This window comes from Oreochromis niloticus, linkage group LG7 (assembly GCF_001858045.2).
Source record: "Oreochromis niloticus isolate F11D_XX linkage group LG7, O_niloticus_UMD_NMBU, whole genome shotgun sequence".
Lineage (NCBI taxonomy): Eukaryota > Metazoa > Chordata > Actinopteri > Cichliformes > Cichlidae > Oreochromis > Oreochromis niloticus.
Genome location: NC_031972.2, coordinates 33,636,472 through 33,652,460, shown reverse-complemented (window position 1 = coordinate 33,652,460; position 15,989 = coordinate 33,636,472). Strand labels below are relative to the sequence as shown.

Here is a 15,989-nt window from a genome sequence, read left to right as displayed (position 1 = left end):
TCACTTTCATAAGTGAGGCTTGGGAACAGGTTGTTCTGCATGCTTCTAACAATGAACGCCTGTTTGAACTGCAAAGTAAACACAGAATGTTATAATTGGCTTTTCATTCATCCATAAAGAATGCCAAATTGTACTAACCTGCATGAATGGTGCAATAGGAACATACAAACAAAAAATGATTGATTTATTTAGTGACTGACAAGCAGCTCAGCAGGATATTTCAGAGGATATTTTGACTGTCTCTCACACACACTCACAAATATGTAGTAAAATATTGAAAATAAAAGCTTTACCCAGTTAACCTCTTCCAGTAGTAGGGGCTATCAGTGGGGTAGTGTCCATTGATAGCTCCAAGACATTTCCCGATGGGTCATTATGGTTTTTTGTAAACAATGAAACTGAGAAGTCAACAATAAAAAATATTTGTGAGTTTTCAAATAACAGCAAATCTGCTGTCATTTCCATTTTGTCCAGCAATGTAATTATTTAAAGTTTGGAGTTGAGGTTGTAATATGAAAAAAATGTATGTTCATCTTCATATATTTATACTAGAAATGGTTTGGTGATTGTGAGCAAACAAAACAAGCTTTCCTTTTGTCACTGACTGCATTAAATTAAATAATGACAGTAGAATGTCACTGGCTTTATATGTAATTTTTTAAAATCTGGTGAATTAATAGAGGTGGTTTGGTATTTCTTTCCAAGGGCGAATCAACTTTCATCCATTTGCTTAGATTGTTTATCTGGCTTTACTTTAACATGGTTTCGATTTCATAAATGTACTACAAAAATTGAGAGAGGGAGAAGGAATAAAAAAATTTTTCAAGGTATTACTATCACACGTGCAAAAAGAATTTAAAATTTTGATTGATCTGATCACAGAACAGTTTTCCACTTTGCCTCAGTCCATTTTAAATGAGCTTTGGTCAAAAGACGACAATGAAACTTTGTTGATTCTTTGCAATAATTATGTTTTAACTTGTCTTCACAGACAATGATTTCCAGGAGTGTTCCTGAGCCCATGCAGTGACAAAATCATACCTTTTTTTAATGCACTGCGGCACAGTGGATTTCTCCAATATTCTCCATATTTTGATGATATTATGTACTGTAGATAATATTTAAAGCCTTCACAATTGTATGCTGTGGAATAATTCTCTGAAATTGTTTCACAGTTTGTAGATCTTTTTTTTTTTTTTGCAGAATGGTAAACCTTAATTCTCTGCTTCTCTAAAAACTCAGTCATGTTGCCTGTTAACCTGTTGCCAAGTAACCTGGTTTGTTGCAAATTGTTCCTTTTTCAGAATTGGGTTTGTATTCATGAGCTCACATAACTCACAGCTCACACACTGCATTCACTGTAAAAAAAAAAAATGTAATATAAAAGTATTTTACTGTGTATTTTACAGTTTTGTACTGCTTTTCTAGAATATCATTAAATTTACATAAATAGACTGTGATTTTACATTTCAAATGTAAAATAACATAAAATCACTGTAAGTGTAATAAAACATAATCTTCTTGTTTTTTAAATATATTTGTCTGTACATATGCATATTTAGATTGTTAAAATACATTCACAAATGTATCATAATTTCACAAATATTTGTCCGTTATTTGAAAGACTGAACTGTTAAAAATTCAAATGTAATACTATGGAAAAATATATAAAATGATTCTTATAAACTTTTTTTTACATCAAATGATGTTATTTAGGGCAATCGTGGCTCAAGAGTTGGCAGTTTGTCTTATAATCAGAAGGTTGCCGGTTCGAGCCCCGGCTCAGACAGTCCCGGTCGTTGTGTCCTTGGGCAAGACACTTCACCTACCACTGGTGATGACCAGAGGGGCCGATGGCACGATATGGCAGCCTCGCTTCTGTCAGTCTGTCCCAGGGCAGCTGTGGCTACAACTGTAGCTTGCCTCCACCTGTTAGGATCCCTGGGTCATCGACCCAGTGGTTTGTGTTTTGGTTCTTTGAGTTAGTTATTTCATTATATTCTAGTTTTGCTTTTTGGGTTTTTGGATTATTCTTAGTTTAGGTTCTCTGGGTGGGTTCTGTTAGTTTTAGTGTTCTGGTTTTCTGTCTGTGATTCTGAGTTGCTGTCTCCCCTGTTTGCTGTATCCCCACGTCCAGTCAGTGTCTGTGTCTGTAAGTTCAGTCTGTGTTGTGTTTCCTGTTTTACTTTGAAGGTCTCTGTCTTTTCTCAGTGTGTTCAGTTTACGCTTCTTTGTCTCGTTAGTCCTGATTTGCCCCAGCTGTGTTTCCCTCCTGTTGCCCATTCCCTGATTACTCCCTCTGCGTATTTAAGCCCTGTGTTTTCCTGTGCTCTCTGTCGCGTTCTACCGTTTACTTAGCTGTGTGTTCTGTTAGTCCTCTGGTTTAAGTTTATTTTGATTTTTTCCAGTCATGTTATGTTACCCCTTTTTGAGTTCAGTATTAAAGCTGTTTTGAGTTCACCTTTGGTCTCTGGAGTCTGCACCTTGGGTCCTATTCCTGTCTGCACACAGCCGTAACATGACAGAACGACGCGACCATACTATGGACCCAGCAGACATTGAACTTCAGGAGCGACGCCGAGTAGCCTTTGCCCAGCTGGAGGAGGAACTCCGCTGGAAGCCATGGCGCACCCCTGACGTCGGGCGCATTTTCCATGGAACTCGGCTGGCTCTCGGTGGGCCCCGGAGCTGCCAGAAGTCTCCACCTGTTGCTCCGCTGGCACTCAAGATGCGGCCGCTTCAGTTGGGAGTCCTCCGTATGGCTTCAGGTGCTCACGCTCCAGCCTCAGCGTCACCGTTCTGTGCACCAGAGGCTCAGTTGCTTACGCCGCCAGCTACCTCTGCCCAAAGGAAACGGCGCTCACTTCGCCGTCATATGGACACTTCTGAGCAACCTCCTATGGTGAGCCAAAAGGACTACACTTTCCACTCTCCACCTGAGCCATTAAACAGTAAGGATTATGAGCTCACCTCAGAGACTTTCGGGACCTCGTTTCTCGATGAGGATTTGGATTGGGAGGCCAGTTTTGGTTTAAGTCCTCACAAGCTAGTTAATGACAACGTACATTCTTCTAAGACTGTTGGTTCTTGGACTGCACATCATGGTGGAAACAAGCTAAAACCCACTTTTGCCAAGTCTGTTTTTTCTAACCCTGGCCACATAAATTCTGAGACTGTGAAAACTGTTAAGACTGTTAGACGTGGTGGTGGTAGGAAGCTAAGAAACTTTGTAGAGGAGTCTGTGTTTGCTGAACCTACTCCTTCGCCCCATTGTGTTCCTGCTCCCAGGGCAGCTCGGGCCCAGCATTCCCTTGCACCTGTTTCAGTGCTTCAGGTGAGGGAGGCTGAGGTCCAGCTGGTCCCTGCTCCAGTGTCCAGGCCGGCTGAGGCTCTGCCTGTCGCTGCACCCGCACCAGCTCCTCGGGTGGGGACAGCAGCTGCCCAGCCATTGACGGTGCCTGTCCCGGCTCCCAGCGTGAGGATGACCGGGAACCAGTTAGCTCCAGCACCCGTACCTTCTCCTCGGGGGGGAGTGGCTGGTGTCCGACAGGTACCTGCACCTGTTTCTGACCTCGCTGGAGGCTCAGGTGAGCCCATCCAGCGGTTGCTTTCAGGTTCTGGAGGCTCAGGGGAACTAGCTCAGTTTACTGCTAATCCACCACCTAACCCCCCATTACTACCATCGTTACAACAGTCAATAGAACTTAAACTTCTATCAATAGCTCGGACATTAGCTCACCTCTCAGCTCAGTCGCCTGCTCTGTTACCACCTGCCTCGCCTGGAGGGTCCGAGGGGCCCGTCCAGCCTTCTGTTCCCGCTTGGGGTTCTGGAGAACCGCACCAGCCTTTGTTTGTCTCCGTTGGAGGGTCCGAGGGGCCCGTCCAGCCTTCTGTTCCCGCTGGGGGTTCTGGAGAACCGCACCAGTCTTTGTTCGCCTTCGCTGGAGGGTCTGAGGGGCCCATCCAGCCTTCGTTGCCACCTCCTGCGGCTCCCACGCCGTCGCCTGCAGTGCCACCACCTGTTTCGTCGCCTGCAGCTTCGCCGTCGCCTGGTCCAGCTCTGGCTTCTGCTTCGCCGTCGCCTGGTCCAGCTCTGGCTTCTGCTTCGCCGTCGCCTGGTCCAGCTCTGGCTTCTGCTTCGCCGTCGCCTGGTCCAGCTCTGGCTTCGCCTGCTCGTCCTGCACGTCCTGTCCGGCCTGTTCGTCCTGCACGTCCTGTCCGGCCTGTTCGTCCTGCACGTCCTGTCCGGCCGTTTTCCAGGCCAACGACTGGACGTCCTCGCCATCGTGGACGGCCTCCTGACCTGCTCCGTCGCCGCCGGTGCCACCCGCCCGGCCGGCCTCCTGACCTGCTCCGTCGCCGCCGGTGCCTCCCGCCCGGCCGGCCTCCTGACCTGCTCCGTCGCCGCCGGTGCCTCCCGCCCGGCCGGCCTCCTGACCTGCTCCGTCGCCGCCGGTGCCTCCCGCCCGGTCGGCCTCCTGAGCTTTTTTCTGGACTCTTGTGCCGTCGTCCTCCGGGCCGGCCCCTGAACTGCCCGGGTTTGGACTCTTGGGCCGTCGTCCTCCGGGCCGGCCCCCTGAACTTTGTGTGGATTGTTTTTCCTGGCCGCCTGTGTGTTTTGTTATGTTGCTTTCCAGGCTCCGGTGTTTGCGCTTTTTTTGTTTCTTGCTCCTTGTTTGGTTGTTTCAAGCCCTCCGTCCTGTTTCCCCACCGCCCGCCCTGGTTGGGTTGTTTTTCGTTTTTGGTGTTCTGGTTTGGGCTGTCTGGAAGCCAGCCCTTAAGGGGGGGTACTGTTAGGATCCCTGGGTCATCGACCCAGTGGTTTGTGTTTTGGTTCTTTGAGTTATTTCATTATATTCTAGTTTTGCTTTTTGGGTTTTTGGATTATTCTTAGTTTAGGTTCTCTGGGTGGGTTCTGTTAGTTTTAGTGTTCTGGTTTTCTGTCTGTGATTCTGAGTTGCTGTCTCCCCTGTTTGCTGTATCCCCACGTCCAGTCAGTGTCTGTGTCTGTAAGTTCAGACTGTGTTGTGTTTCCTGTTTTACTTTGAAGGTCTCTGTCTTTTCTCAGTGTGTTCAGTTTACGCTTCTTTGTCTCGTTAGTCCTGATTTGCCCCAGCTGTGTTTCCCTCCTGTTGCCCATTCCCTGATTACTCCCTCTGCGTATTTAAGCCCTGTGTTTTCCTGTGCTCTCTGTCGCGTTCTACCGTTTACTTAGCTGTGTGTTCTGTTAGTCCTCTGGTTTAAGTTTATTTTGATTTTTTCCAGTCATGTTATGTTACCCCTTTTTGAGTTCAGTATTAAAGCTGTTTTGAGTTCACCTTTGGTCTCTGGAGTCTGCACCTTGGGTCCTATTCCTGTCTGCACACAGCCGTAACATGACACCACCAGTGTGTGAATGAATAGTGGAATTGTAAAGTGCTTTGAGGGTCTCGAAAAGCGCTATATAAATGCAATCCATTATTATTATTTAAACCAACTGTTAACTGTATATTTCTGTACATTTAAGTATTATTATTCATATTGCCGCATTCATTGACCTTGTTTATAGGTAATTTCATTGTTTAATCACATTAAAATGTTCCTAATTTAATGTTTAAAAGCACTTGAAAAAGGCAAAATCCCATGTAAAATTAGGGCAACAAACTGTATTGTCATTACTGAAAATAACCGTATTTTTATGAGAAAGTTATTTTCTGTTATTTTCTGGTATTATTTTGGCGCCCCAGCTGCCGGAATATTACTGTTTTTTTAGGATTTTTTTTTTTTTACAGTGTTGTCAAATGTGTTCAGCAACTTTACTAAGCAGATTAGGAGCAATTGTAATATTACTATATGTCAAGAGATTTATTCTAAAGACACTTCTTCAGCTGAGAGTCTAAGAGGAGAAACACACAGACGCTGCAGCATTTACATGTATACAAGGGCGATCACAGAACGCTCACACCAGAGTGGGGGCCCTGCGATGCGCGCTCTGCTCTTGCACTTGTCTTTATTTATGCACAAGAAAAATGAATACATTTGACGTGAGCATGTGCGTGTGTGTGTGTGTGTGTGTGTGTGTGTGTGTGTTCGAGGTCAGAACTGCTTGTTTGTCTTCTTACTATCGCTGTGAGAAGACTCAGATACAAATATCAGAACATGTTTTATAAAGAATAATCAGTCCTGAACAATCAAAAGAAAAACCAGCTCTAAGCAAGGAAATGATCATCATGCAGCATTCTATCACAAGCAAACTTATATCATTAAAAGCTTATACTGACTAATAAATACAATTTTCTATTGACATTCCCTCCTGTTGTCAGTATAACCTTTAAGTGAGATATCAGCATGTAACATCTTGTTGTACATTTTCTGTCACATCATCAATCACACAAAGTCTTCACATTCCAACAGGTCCGGGTCATCATCATCATCATTTGTCACGGCAATGTATGCAGCTACAGTGGAAACGATTATGCGGTTAATCATGAGTTTTAGACATGGCAGGATACATGTTACAAAACACAAAATAAAAGTAAAAATACTCAAACTCCGATGAGTAAGATAAGATAATAGGATTAATACAGTTTTATCTTAACTGTAAAATTCGGTTTCCAAATAGCACAGCACCGACAGAAGTTACAGAATGTGAGCAGAATACTATATATACACATATATAAATACAGAGACACAAAAAGGGATAAATAGAATAAATACGAATACAAGGGAATTGCAAGTATTTCAAGTTTTTCAAGTATTGAAGTCTATTGCACCGTTGGTTATTAACAAAAAGTATTGCACAGTGAAAAGGCAGTAGTAGTCTTTTTAGCACCTGTAGCCAGGAGCCAGTGTAAAGCCAAGAAAACCAGTCACTTGTATTACTCACATAGTCCTGATTTTGGGCCTGCTGGATCTGTCTCAAGGCGTTCAGGGCATCAGTCATGTTTGATGAGTGTACATTGTCTGGTATGTAAGTGCAGCAGGTGTTGTTGAAGAGGACGCAAAGTCCCCCTTTCTCTGCTAGTATCATGTCCAAAGCTACTTGATGTTGCATCACTGCGATCCGTAATGCATTGATTTCCTGATCTTGCTGTTCGTTGATCTTGCATGAAGCGTTCAAGAAGAGTCCAAAGCGGTAGTCCAGAGTTTCAATCCTTAACATGTTTTTTCCGGTTCCAACCCACGGAAACAGTGAGTGGAGGACCTTCTGTCCAGTGGTCCATAGTTTGAATTCCTCGGGCACATCACTGCCGTACACGGGGTCGTGTGGTTGGATACCTGGAGATGTTGATCTTCCTTTCCGCCGTGTGGTTGGGGGTGGTGTTTACAGCGGTCATCCTGAAGGTGTGGTCTGACAGGAATATAGGAGCACATGTTCCTGTCCAGCCTGGGGGCAGTATGAAATATGCCCGTCGTCCACATAGCCAGGCCATTCCTTGCACCCAGTACGTGCTGTTAGATGGTCCAGTCATGTTCACAGGGGCACCCTCTCCTCCTCCAGCGGTCCGGTTGCAGTTGGTGGTGTGTCCAAGCGGCCTGTTACCTTTGTTTGTAGCACATGGAGTGGTTCTTCCCTGGTCCTGTCGTGGATATAGTGGTACCAGGCATTGTTCATTCAAGGGTGTATGTGGTCTTGAGTCATGTCTCTTAGGTGGGAGTTGTCGTGTATCCATCTTTTCTGTCTGCCTCGTGGTTCAGCTGTTGTTGGCGTCAGCTGGGGTCCTGTAAGGGTGAGCGTCGTAGTCAAGGTAACCAAGAGGGTCCATCTTCCCATGGTTGTACACACCTGCACCTGGCTGCCCTAAAGTTGATCGGATGGAGATTGGAGTGCGGGCTTACCCTACGGGGGCCCAATCGGCACTGCCCCCCCTCACCCCCGAAGCAACCAAGCGCGAGTGAGACTTTCCTTTCCTTTGTGAAGGAAGTGGAATCCTCGGGGACCTCAACTTTTTGCAGTGGCTCTGATGTATCCAGGAGGGTCTCTCCGCTATTTTGCAGGCAGTTGGAGTGGTCAGAAGCACTTGGTATGGACCCTCCCACCTTAGCGAGCTCCAGTTTTTTCTTTGGAGTACTCGGACAAGGACCCAATCACCTGGCTTCAACCTGCAAGAGATAGGTGAAAAAGAGTCTTGCGGCAGTTTATTGTTCAAAACAACTTCTCTGTTTGTCAACAATTGAGTCATCCAATCTGCCAGAGTGGTTTCACGGATTGATTTATCTAGTGGCTTGCTAATAACTGGCGATGGAAAAGGTCGCCCATGTATAATTTCAAATGGGGATAGTTTGTTATTTCCTTGTGTTATTCTCATCCACATTTTGACTAGGCCTACACATTCTGGCCATGGTTTGCCAGTTTCTTCCATTGTTTTTCTGAGCCTTTGTTTTATAGTGCCATTTGTTCTCTCCACGAATCCTGCACTCTGTGGATGGTAGGCACAATGGTGTTTTATACTGAAACCTAATGCTTCAGATACTTTGCTGATCACGTCATTTACAAAATGGGTTCCATTATCTGATCTTATCAGAGTAGGAATACCATATGTTGGAATGAAATGGTTGCATAGACATTTTGCAACTGAGATTGCGTCTGCTTTCTTCACTGGGTAGATTTCTGGCCATTTTGAGAAAACATCTATAATTACTAGAGCATATTTTGAACCCTGACACTCATTCAATTCAATGAAATCCATGTGAATTGTATGAAATGGGTGAGGTGGTGTAGGAAAATGTCCTCTTTTTGGCCTTAAGTTACCTTGGGTATTGTGTTCTTGGCAGGTCATACATTCATACATATGTTCTCACGTATTCTTTTGCTGAAGTTTCAAAATTAATAGTGTAAAATTGTCGGTTTCTAATAAGGACCATTCCTTGGATCACCCCCCCCCGATGAGCCATGGCTCAAAACCATGGCTCATCAGAGCGGCTGTTTTGTGTAATGATTTGGGAAGAATGGGCTTTCCTGCTATTTTCATTATGTCATCAGTGTCTAGTACTGCTCCGTGTTTTAGCCATTGTTTTCTGTTCTTTAGGTGATGCTGCTTTTTGTTCGTCCTGCAGTACAGACAGTCGAATGGTGTGGTTTTTATGGTTGCTGCTGTTTTTCAGCTTTGTTAGCAAAATTGTTTCCCTTTCTAATTTCAGAGTCATCCTTCTGATGTGCTGAACATCAGAAGCATATTGCTAAATGTCGTATCACATGACGAGTTTTCTCCCATGTAAACAGATGTGTGCCATGATAAAATCTTCCTCCACACACTAGAAATAAGAAACTAATTTCAACCGTTGTTACATCTTATTTACTTATTTTATAATCCAGTTATTTTTCCAAATCTAGTATCAATCAACAAATTTGCATCTCAGCTTATAATGTGCTAAGTTGATAGGTCAACAGAAATGCACGTTCAAAATATTATCACAAAAAATTTCCTTCATACAGTAAATTACCTGTGTTGCATCAATCAAACAGAAAGCATCTCACAATTTATTGTATTACCAACTAAATTTATTGTCTGATTACTGCTTGGTCATACCAGACTCTCTCTCTGTCTTTATTTTCTCTTCTCTGTTTTCACAAAGGTGTCACCTATTGTCCAGCAAGCTGGAGAGTTAAATGTCAGCAGTAGATAAATTCAGCATTTGATAACAAAACTCTGTTAAGTTTTTCCTGCTTTAACACCAATGAGAGATACAGAGGTGCATGTATATAGTGTGTGCTATAGTGTAAGCTGTTCTTCATTGTTCTTCATGTGTGTTAGTACGCTTGCATTCAGGGCACGTGGGCCTGTCTCACCCAAAAGGGCATTTTCTTAACAGTTGCCTTTCTCTCATGTGTGTCAAAAAAGGCAAATGTGCTATTAGCAGCTGTGAGATTATTATGCTGCTATATATTACATTATACCTGTAAACAAAATGAGTGAATCATGATACTGCTGTGGGCCACATCATACTTCTTGTGTAATCAGTATGTAGTTTTAGTTTTATTATACTTCTGAGTTAAAAGAATGTGAAAATCATTAGATTTATTAGATAGGTTTGTATTATCCTATACTGCTGATTTACTGTGAGTGAGTTACACTGTTTCATGACATCTCATACTGCTGAGTTATGAAGAGAATATTGTGTTCAGAGAGTCAGGGCCTTTTTTTTTTTTTTTTTTGTAGAGACAACAGAGCACATTGCACGGGGGCAGAAAACAGGGAGCCAAGGTCATAACTCAGGCTCACTGACAGAAGGAATGTAAATGCTTAGTTTTGTGGCTGTGGCGCATTTTGTATGGCTTCTTTTCTTTTGTTTAGTAGCTTTCTGCCTTCACCTGAGGGTGTGCCCTAAGCATGTGACTTCATAATTAGAGTTTATTTAAAGATACCTTGTGGCCTTAACTCAGCGACGTAACACAGCCATAGTATTTTGCTTACACCCTCCCTCTGTGTGGCCAGTCACTAAAATGTCATCTACGTAGAGTAGAAACTGTCTCTGCCCCTCAAAAGTGAAGCCAAACACTGAGAAAGCGTTTGATAAGTCTATCACTGAGAACCATTGTTTTTTTGTTTTTTTTTGGAGTGACTTGATTCAGTATAGTGTGGGGATTTGCTACTACTGGCGGCATCATTTCAGTGATTTCATTTATTGCTCGCAGATCATGCACTAGTCAAACATCACTCTTTGTTTGTTTTATTATTATTATTATTATTATTATTATTATTTTAAATTCTCCTTTTTCAAAAATAGAAAATGAAATTGTAGTTGATCTTGGCTGAGAAACACAAAATCTCCCCCTTTTTTTTCTCTCAAGACAAGAAACTAAGTTTTAACTTTTCTGCCTTATCACCTAAAGCAAAGCAGACAACCCAGCTCTCGGCTGGCTCTGAACTTATCATCATCAAGGTGGCATGGTGAGAGCTACTACAGAAGTCACAGTACTCCTCACTCAAGCAACACGTCAAAACAAAAAAAACAAAAAACAAAAATCAGCACACTACACAGAGAACAACAACAAGACACAACTGAAGATGTTGTTCTTGTTTGTTCTCCTTGAATTTTAGAATAAACTTATTACATCTGCATTAGTAAATCATATGCCTAATCATTATGTGTCACCGTGATTCACAAGTGTGATCACAAATTTAATTAACTTTCAAATCAACAAAACAAAACAAAACTTAAACAAAAAACTAAACAAAACAAAAACAAGTTGCTGATGGCATCAACGCTTTACACACATGAGTCAGGATGCAAAAAAGGCTGCTGCCAAAGACAAATCAGAAGTGTGAGGGGAAAAAAACTGAGCCCACAGACAGCTGCATGTTTGAGCTTTAATCGCTGTTTCCCTCCCTCTGATGTGTTCTTATGTAGCTCCTGCTCTAAGAAATGTGTAACCTGCTCATCAGCTTAGCAGTGACCATATATTTAATTCAGCTTCTCAATCTTGTAGCTTTAGCTGTTGTATACAGGGTTTAGCTTATTAGTTGTTAGTATAGGTGTGCTCTATATTTCAGCAATGTCTCATCTAGGATGACAGGTTTTCGAGCAGGTCAAGTGCCTCTATGCACTTAATTAGTTTAGATATTTTCTTTATTTTCTTCATCTCATATGTCATTGTACTGAATTTGAGCAACCTTAAGCTTGATGCAGACTTACTTCTAATTATCCACCTCACATCATAACTGACTGAGGTGCCTCTTCATATTAATATTATGTCATTATTAATGTTATTATCTTTTTTATATAACAGCAGTAATATATTACAATATTTTATTTATATTTTATTTGTATCCATCAAGGGCTGGGGTGATCTGCAGCTTCACCCTTTCCCAAGCTGGAGACACTTTCCTTTTCACACACTTTCCTTGGCTGAACAATGACACAACCTTAATATACCTTATGCATCTCTCTATTTCATTTAATATGTGTTTGTGTGAGTTATGTATTTTCTTTCATTCTTTTCAGTCTGGGCACGGTCTTCATCCCAACTATGTTTCATTGTTCATACCAGTTTACAGGTTGTTATCCTTGCTTTTATCAGTTTGAATACATTACAGTTAAGTTTTAATTCAGTTTAGCCTTTTGTTTATTTTACTTTATTCCTCTTGTATTTATATGTATTCAGTCGGGTCTGTTTCCAGCCCTTTTTAAACTTCTACTTTGATCTTGAATTTTTCACTTGGTGAGGGATTATTATGTTCTTCCTAATCTGAACTGTTCTCTTCACCTGAGCTGCTATCCTGTTCTGAGTCACTGTCTTCTTTGTTTGTTAATGCTTTTACTCTTTTTCGCCTGTCTGCCTCTCCATTCCTCTCCCCTTCTTTTGGATTATTCCTGCTCCGGCTTGTTGTTTTTCTAACCATCCCTTATCAGGTGTTAATTTCGCTTGTTTATTCCCCATTTTCAAAGATTTTGCTGGGCCGTCACTGGCACGCTCGACTTCAGAGTGGTTTACTGATACGGCCTTCGACTTGACCCTAAAGGTCAAGCGGTATCAGTTTTATGAGACGAAGCTCAACCGTTCTCCTCTGTCACCAGTACGTGAGCCTCAAGCAAACAACAAAATAAAACAGAAGTAGTTCAGCAGTGTATTGTGCTGTAAAATCAACTTACTTCTAGACACATACACACATAGACATTTGCGCGCTAATTTGTCACGAAGTATTTCACGGCTACCTCTAAAACCAGTCTAAACACAGTTCCTTTTGGCGAACTTAAACCTATTTTAATTTCTTTGTCTCAACGTGTTTTAATTTGCCTAAACATATTTTAATTTGTCACGAAGTAATTTCGGCTACCTCTAAAACCAGTCTAAACACAGTTCTTTTGGCGAACTTAAACCTGTTTTATCACGTTTCTTTAAACCTTTGCGGCCGTTTTATATATCAAAATAGTGTTTCTCACCCTCAGACGTCTCACTGGTGGTTCGGATCGCCAGACTGAATCCCACCGCCGTGGACCAGACTAAAAACACCGGCCTGGACCCGAATTTTAGCGTCCCAGGTCTTTCGGCCTCGTCTAAGAGGGCTGTGCACAGACTTCGGTGCTGGCTTCCCACGGCGTCAGGAATCAGTGCTGGATCCTGGAACAGAGTCACAGATAACAGTTCTGATGTTTCTGCCCCGGCTTCGAAGGACCAAAATAAATGTCAAGAGATTTATTCTAAAGACACTTCTTCAGCTGAGAGTCTAAGAGGAGAAACACACACAGACGCTGCAGCATTTACATGTATACAAGGGCGATCACAGAACGCTCACACCAGAGTGGGGGCCCTGCGATGCGCGCTCTGCTCTTGCACTTGTCTTTATTTATGCACAAGAAAAATGAATACATTTGACGTGAGCATGTGCGTATGTGATTGTGTGTGTGTGAGTGTGTGTGTGTGTGTGTGTGTGTGTGTTCGAGGTCAGAACTGCTTGTTTGTCTTCTTACTATCGCTGTGAGAAGACTCAGATACAAATATCAGAACATGTTTTATAAAGAATAATCAGTCCTGAACAATCAAAAGAAAAACCAGCTCTAAGCAAGGAAATGATCATCATGCAGCATTCTATCACAAGCAAACTTATATCATTAAAAGCTTATACTGACTAATAAATACAATTTTCTATTGACACTATATATACTGCCCCTTTGTAGCCATTTCCTTTTGGACTTTTTTATTGTCTTTTACTTCTGTTTTTTATGATTTTGTAAGGCTTAGACTTACAAGACTACTTGGTTAGGTTTAGTTTAGGTTAAAATATTTTTTTACATTATAAAACAGTCTTCTCTGGGACAATGCTTCTGCGTGCCCTCTCATGGCATGTTATGCAAACTTTCTTGCGTATTACACCTTGCATGTTGAAAGCTTACGCCAAAAGGCTTTTTGGTCTATTACATGTGTGACATCAATAGGTCCTGACAATTCTAAGAATGAATGCTGGTTTGTATTCAGTTCTATTATTGGCCTCTCACTCATCTGTAAAGAACGTTAAACTGTACTGCATGCAAGATGCTATACAAACAAAAGATAAAGGATTGACTGATGACAAGCTCAGCAGGATATTTCACATTTTTTGGAGGATGAATTTGACTGTCTCTCTCACACTCACAAAATCATACACAGTATAAAATCATGACCAGTTATTGTTTACCTTTAGATTCTCTAGCAGTGTAAGTCTGCCCATTTAGTCTGTCTTCAAATCCTTCAGAAACATGGCAAAGATTTAACCTTGCATGGAGATGGTACACAACTTTATGTTTCATTAAAACTTGTCTCACACGTAAGTGTTGTCTTGTCTGAAGGGTGAAGAATTTGGATGGCCAAAACCTTTCTCTGACTATAAAACTAAAATAATCATAAATCCACCTTCCACCCCCAGTACTAGCAACACTATTAATTTTTATTTTAGTCTGAGCCTTGAAAAAATGTCTGCAAAAAGTCTCCCAATTTAGGGATAATCTTTGACTCTGACCTGTGTTTGATATATAGGTGCCTAAAGTCATGCCATCCAGTTTCATTCAGATTGGACAGATATCAAAACTTAGTCATCCATGCTGTTATTTCTGCCAGACTTGATTGCTATAATGGACTTTACTTAAGTATCAGTTATCATAACATACACTGACTACAGTTAATTCAAAATGTTGCCAGGTGTTTAACACTTAGCAAAAGTTACAGCCACATTTTATCAGTCCTTCACTGCATACCTGCTAGTTTTAGAATTCATTTCAAAATTGTACTGCTGGATTTAAAAGCACTACAAGGTCAGACTCCTGCCTCCTGGAGTCAGCACCTTTTTGTCCTAGATGCTTACTCCATATGAGCCTGGCAGCGTGAGATCTTCTGGTATGGCCCTGTTAGTGGTCCCAGAGCCTCGTCTAGCAACTATCAGTGACTGAATCTTTGTGGTCCAGGCCCCTCAACTCTATAACAACTTTAAAATTTCTTCTTAAAACATATTTTCTGTCCTTTCGCAATTTTTTTTAACCACTAATGTTTTTATCTTATTTTTTTATCAACTTTTGTCTTTAACTTTTTTTTGTTTTATTGGCCAGGAGAGCATACCGGCTGGTTATTCATTCTTCTTCTTGAATTGAAGTGAATTTGAATTTGCTACAAAACATGAAAGCAACACTTTGTCACGGGTTGCTTAGAGGATCCACTCGCAGGACTCCTGGGTAGCGTTCACACAGAGATAGTTTATTACAAATCTTCACCGAGTGTATGTATAGACAGTGCGGGGTTAGTGCTATATACAAGACGTGAGGGGCAGGGGTCCAGGGCTCCAGGGAAAACGGGGAAACCACACTCGCGCTCCAAACAGCCTCTCTCCTCTCCACTAGCGACCAGTCACTCCTTCCACACACCACACGGGGAAACACGGGAACGGGTCCGGGGAATCTAGGAACAAAGGAACACGTTAAGTCTCAGAGACAGAGGCACGGGAAACTTGAGCTGGGTGTGTACTGACAGAAGCCTTCACAACAATCCAGCGTTGAACAGCTGATCTCCTCCTTCTGATATACCAGCTGGTCTGATGAGGCCCAGGTGTGCACAATCCGAGAAGGCGTGGACCAAGGGCGTGAACCCGCCATGAGTTCCGCCCCGGCAAAACAGGGGAGAGGGGGAGAGAGAGGAAAAAGAGGAGAGAAGGGGGGCTAGGAGTGGAGTGATGCTGTTCAGCGCCTTGCCGATCCCGCAGGCCGTGACACACTTTTAAAACACATCTGGTCTCAATGGAAAAAAAATGTCCTGCTTATCATAAAAAATTAAAATAAAATATTTGGAAGACATCATATTGAGTTTGACATTTTTGTGAGAATATAGGTAGCTTCTGCAGAGATTTTCCTGGCTGAAAGGCTCTTACCTGAAAGTCCTGTAACCAAACCAAAATGTACTTCACTGTCATTTACTTCAGGGCCATTTGCCAAACAATGAGGGACAGCTACCAAAATTATACTCGTCATTTTGAAAGGGCCACAGCTTCACCAAGTTCGGTGATAGTGAATTCCATCTGAGAAAAAAAGCAATACACAAACACAAA

The 15,989-nt window shown here is 42.3% G+C and overlaps 1 long non-coding RNA gene across 1 annotated transcript; it reads right to left on the bottom strand.

Moving 5' to 3' along the window:
- Window positions 1–15,091: 15,091 nt before the first annotated feature.
- LOC109203036 (uncharacterized) lies at window positions 15,092–15,621 on the bottom strand. Its single transcript, XR_002063002.2, has 2 exons — window positions 15,417–15,621; window positions 15,092–15,346 (listed from the first exon to the last, which is right to left on the bottom strand). It is a non-coding gene; the product is annotated as an uncharacterized LOC109203036 (long non-coding RNA).
- Window positions 15,622–15,989: the final 368 nt, after the last annotated feature.